Source organism: Palaemon carinicauda, chromosome 11 (genome assembly GCF_036898095.1).
Source record: "Palaemon carinicauda isolate YSFRI2023 chromosome 11, ASM3689809v2, whole genome shotgun sequence".
In the NCBI taxonomy this organism is placed as follows: domain Eukaryota; kingdom Metazoa; phylum Arthropoda; class Malacostraca; order Decapoda; family Palaemonidae; genus Palaemon; species Palaemon carinicauda.
Window position 1 is genome coordinate 109,596,544 of NC_090735.1, and position 5,399 is coordinate 109,601,942.

Sequence of the window (5,399 nt, forward strand, 5' to 3'; positions counted from 1 at the left end):
CAGTTTCAAGTGAACTGTTTATTCTCATTCAGCAGCCTAGGTTTGGTATTGTTCCTAGGTGGGGGTAATGGCGATACACCATACTTCCCACGGGCAGGAATTTGCAATGCAGATTCCTAGTCAATTGCCCGTATAACTGAATGAGAGACAGGTCCCTTTAGCTGGCACTAAGCAAAACAAAATAAAAAGGGGAGGGATGACAGTCGTGACAACGGCGAAAAGCCCCGGAAAGGAGGCTCCTCTTTAGGTCCACGAAAGGAAAAGTTGTGATAGACAAGTCTATCGAGTCAGAGAAAAAGTGTTATAGCAGAAAGTCCCATGGGAGTAGGAGATCATGGGAAGGATTAAAAAGTTATTTAGTTAGAGGCAAGGACGATACAGACATCACTGCCATTACTGGTCGGAAATTATTCTCTATTTAAGAAGACTCAAACATTTTATGTAAAGTTTATAGATTTGTTGATAAATTCATAATTTTTTTTATAAAGTTTGATAATTAAGAATTTAGTTGCCTTTCATAATAATCATCATTATAGCTATTTATGAATTTTGAATATTCTTCTAGCAAATAGATCAGTATTCTGATGGCCATTGGTAGGCACCCATTGATACTATTGCGAAAGTTATTGGGTACTGTCAGATCCCTCTCTGGATAAAGCACATTTTCCCTTTACTTAATTTTCGGGTCAACACAATATGAATCTCTTTATTAACTTTTAAAGGACAAAACTGGATAACACTATTCCTATTTAAATATGATTTCAAAAAAAATAGTTTACTTATAAAATCATTGATTAAAATTTTGTTTTAATGTACTGTACAAAAGAGGAAAATCAAATAAATAGATTCGAAGAGTAGACTCGAGAGGCCGACCCTGTTATACAATGGGAATAATGAGGTTGAAAGATGCAGACAGTTACTTGAATTGCTAAACTCTTCTAGAGTCGATGCTTTGCAATGAGAGTATAGCTGTTAGGAACCTGGTTTCCAATTATGGCTCAGCAATAGCTTATTAGGAAGCAGCGGGTTCTCTGGTGTGTTGCAAGAAGTCTTAAACGATTAAAACATATTATTTACAAAAACAATATCAAGTCGACCTTTCAGGGGTCGGAAGTTTAGTCTGAACACTGTGTCACTGAGATGTGCTTTAAAGATAAAAGACTTTTCACCCTCAAATTCAATACTCCGTATTTATGAGGCCTATAAACATTTCCATTCCTTAACCTGAATATCCAGCCTAGAATTTCCATCGAACAGTCACAAATAGTTTCCAAGATTTCACTATAACTATTGTTTGTTCGTAATTAAGACTTTCTAAGGTCCAAACAATATCAGTAGACCATGTTTGATAAAATTCTTTGGAAACTTCAATTTTACAGCATGTGATGTATGAAGTAGGAGATGATGAATGGAGAAGTATTGATTTAATAGCTCTAGATCAGTGGTTCTTAACCTGGGGTACCTGTACCCCCAAGGGGTACGAAACCTTAAGCCTGGGGGTACGAGACATGATAGCCAGTGCAATGGTAGCTACTGTATATTTACCATGAGAAAGCAAAACAAGTACTTTCCAAATATTTCTCTTACTATAATTGTCTAAATAATTTTTTTTAAGTTAGTGCTGTAAACAATTTTCTTAAGTTTTTTTATGGTTTCATATACGTTTTCTTGATGTCTCGTACGGTTCGTGTTCGCGTTATTCCTGACTCTGAAACATGCTGCACGTGCACTGAGCTGAGTGTAGTTGAGTTTTCTTGATGTCTCGTACGGTTCGTGTTCGCGTTGTTCCTGACTCTGAAACATGCTGCACGTGCACTGTGCTGTGTGTAGTTGAGTTTTCTTGATGTCTCGTACGGTTCGTGTTCGCGTTGTTCCTGACTCTGAAACATGCTGCACGTGCACTGTGCTGTGTGTAGTTGAGTTTTCTTGATGTCTCGTACGGTTCGTGTTCGCGTTGTTCCTGACTCTGAAACATGCTGCACGTGCACTGTGCTGTGTGTAGTTGAGTTTTCTTGATGTCTCGTACGGTTCGTGTTCGCGTTGTTCCTGACTCTGAAACATGCTGCACGTGCACTGTGCTGTGTGTAGTTGAGTTTTCTTGATGTCTCGTACGGTTCGTGTTCGCGTTGTTCCTGACTCTGAAACATGCTGCACGTGCACTGTGCTGTGTGTAGTTGAGTCAATGTGAACAGTGTGAATTGGGTCTGAATTTTGTTTGTGTTCGAGTTGTTGATAGTATTGAGGTGAATTACTGGTGTGTGTCATTTTTTATTTGTGAAATGTAATTTTTGGATTATCATTTTATTTGTCACAATATGTTTTTTTAGTGTGGTATAACTCTAATATTGTCAAGAATAGATGTATAATTGATAAAAGATATATACTTTTGAAGGTACTGTTATGTGCATGAGGAGGAATATAGTGGACTTAGGGATGGCTCGACCAGGGTGAGGGGTCGGGGATGAGTTGGTCAAAAAATGGTCTGACTTGGTCAAAAACTGGTATGTGTTGGTCAAAGCATGGCTTGAGTTGGTCAAAATATGGCTTGAACTGGTAAAAAAATTCCTTTGGTAAATAAATGACCTGGATTGGTAAAACAATGGCCTGAGTTGATCAATACAATCTCTTGAGTTGGTAAAAAAAAAAAATGTCCTGAGAAGGTCAAACTGTCCTGAGTTGGTAAATAATGGTCTCGGTAAAAAAATGGCCTTACCCTCCCACAATAACATACACTTCGAGCCATCCCTGGATGAACTGTGTATTGTGTTGGTGGTGATACGTTATTCTATATCGATTGTAACATGTTATAACGGTTATAACATCCAGGCCTGCATCTTTCCATGTAGTATCGGTGTGATCAAGATCTAGTAACTATGTCTAAGAAACGCAAGTGGAACGACAACTACATTCGTTATGGTTTTACCTGTATGACTGAGGCAGATGGAACTCGACGACCACAGTGCATCCTCTGCAGCACAGTCTTTGCAAATGCAAATCTCAAACCATCAAGACTCAATGAACACTTCAACAATCGGCATGGAGGCACAGATGCTGGACATGACTTAAACAGCTTGAAGATCAAGCGGGAACGATTTGATCGTAGTGGTACCCTGTCAAAGCTAGGTTTTGTGCCAGTTGAGAAACCTTTGTTGCAAGCATCTTATGAAGTTGCCCTTTTGTGTGCAAAGAAGAAAAACGCTCACACTATCGCAGAGGAACTTGTTAAACCTTGTGCATTAGAAATGGCAAAAAAAAAGTGTTTGGGACAGAAGCTGAAAAGAAGCTTAAACAGATACCTCTGTCAAATGACATTAGTCATTCAAGGATTCATGATATGAGTCAAGATGTCTGGCAGCAGGTGATAACAGACCTGAAAGCTAGTCCTGTCAGAGTGAGTATTCAGCTGGACGAGTCAACTGACGTTAGTTTTTGCAGCCAGTTGATGGCTTTTGTTCGGTATGTGAAGGAGAAAGAAATGGTGGAAGAATTCTTATTTTGTAAACCTCTGAAAACTACTGCAAAAGCAAACTGATGTGTTCAGTCTTGTGAAAGAGTTCTTCTTGGAACATGAAATGACTCTCAACATGTGTGGTTCAATTTGCACTGATGGAGCCCCTGTCATGCTTGGAAATAAATCAGGCTTTGCTACCCTAGTGAAAAAAGAGGTTCCCCATGTAACTGTTATTCACTGTGTGTTGCATCGTCATGCACTTGCTACAAAGGCGCTGCCAGAAAAATTGAAGACTGTTTTATCAATTGTTGTGCGTGCTGTAAATTTCATCAGAGGACGGGCAGTGAATCACCGTCTTTTTGCATCTTTTTGTGAAGAAATTGGAGCTGAGCACAGTGTTCTTCTTTACCACACAGAAGTGAGGTGGCTTTCCTGTGGCAGGGTACTTACACGTGTATTTGAACTTCATGAAGAAATTATGCAATTTCTTAGAAATCAAGGCAGTGAAATTGCTGACCATTTTGAAAACAGGGAGTTCATTTTGTCTCTGGTATATCTGGCAGAGGTATTCATGCATCTCAATGAACTGAATGTCTCTATGCAAGGAACAGCGATGAATATGATAACTGCCAGAGAAAAGTTATCTGCCCTCACCAAGAAACTTCCAATGTGGATAAAGCGCATTGAAAGTAGAAATTTTGCAAACTTCCCTTCTCTTGATGAGGCTGCTAGTGCTGAAGAAGAGCTGCCCATCCTGAGTGAAGTAAAAGAACATTTGCAAGAACTGATTCAGTCCTTCCAAGGGTATTTTCACCTCGAAGAAGGTTCTGTGGCACAAAGATGGATACGGGATCCATTTCTTTTCAACCTTGATCCCATGGATGATAATGATATCATGAAAGATGATATTGTGGAGTTGCAGACCAATGACAGAATCCGATTGGAGTTTGATAAAATGCAACTGGATATGTTTTGGTGTGCATAACTCCAAGCATTCCCTCAGTTAACAAGGAGAGCTTTGGAGGTCCTCGTGCCATTTGCAACTACATACTTATGTGAGGCAGGTTTTTCAACGCTCCTACACATCAAAACAAAAGCCAGAAACCGTTTGGATGCAAGTGATGACATGCTTCTGGCATTTTCAAAGAAAGAACCTCGTTTGAACAATATCATTAATGAAAAACAACAACAAAAGAGCCACTAAAAATGTGTTGGTGTGCACTATGCAGTAATACTCATTATTATTCATTGTATCCTACTAATTGACACTTTTCATTTGAAATAAAAAAAATCACCTTTCTTCTGTAATTGAAAATCTAATAATTTCTCAGCAAGGTTTGTATCACTAATCCTTTTCATATATTTGTATTGTATTTACATTGGATGGGGGTACGAGAACATTTTCTGATATATCAAGGGGTACGGGCACTGAAAAAGGTTAAGAACCACTGCTCTAGATAGAGAAGGCTGGCGAAATGTAACCGGGGCCGTTAGGGTCAATAGGCCTAGGAAAAGATGATGACCATATATATAATGAATTTTAATTCAAACTCTTTAAAATATTAAAATATTAACACTGGTCAGTTTAATTCATGAAAAGTAACTCATCAAAATAGTTTCTCTTAATTATTTTTTTCTCTTGGAATCTGAAGTTGTCTAAATTTCTGGGAAATTGCGTAATCGTTTGTACGCTGAAATAGATCATATTTGCTGCTACTGAAGAAACACAAGAGGAATATAAATGCTTGATTTTAGAATACTGCACAAAAGCAACGATGTGCCGGTAATGTCAGGTAGGCCTACAATGCAAGGCTCTATAGCTGCAGAAGCTGTGATGTCATATAGGCGTACTATGCAACGCTTAAAACATGTAAATGCAGAAGCTATAATGTCAGATATGCCTACAATATAACGCTTAAAACATGTAGATGCAGAGCTGTAATGTCAT

General features: G+C 38.6%; 1 pseudogene; it reads left to right on the forward strand.

Annotated features, from left to right (window-relative positions):
- The first annotated feature begins 2,873 nt into the window (after positions 1–2,873).
- Positions 2,874–4,655, forward strand: LOC137649433 (protein FAM200C-like; annotated as a pseudogene).
- Positions 4,656–5,399: the final 744 nt, after the last annotated feature.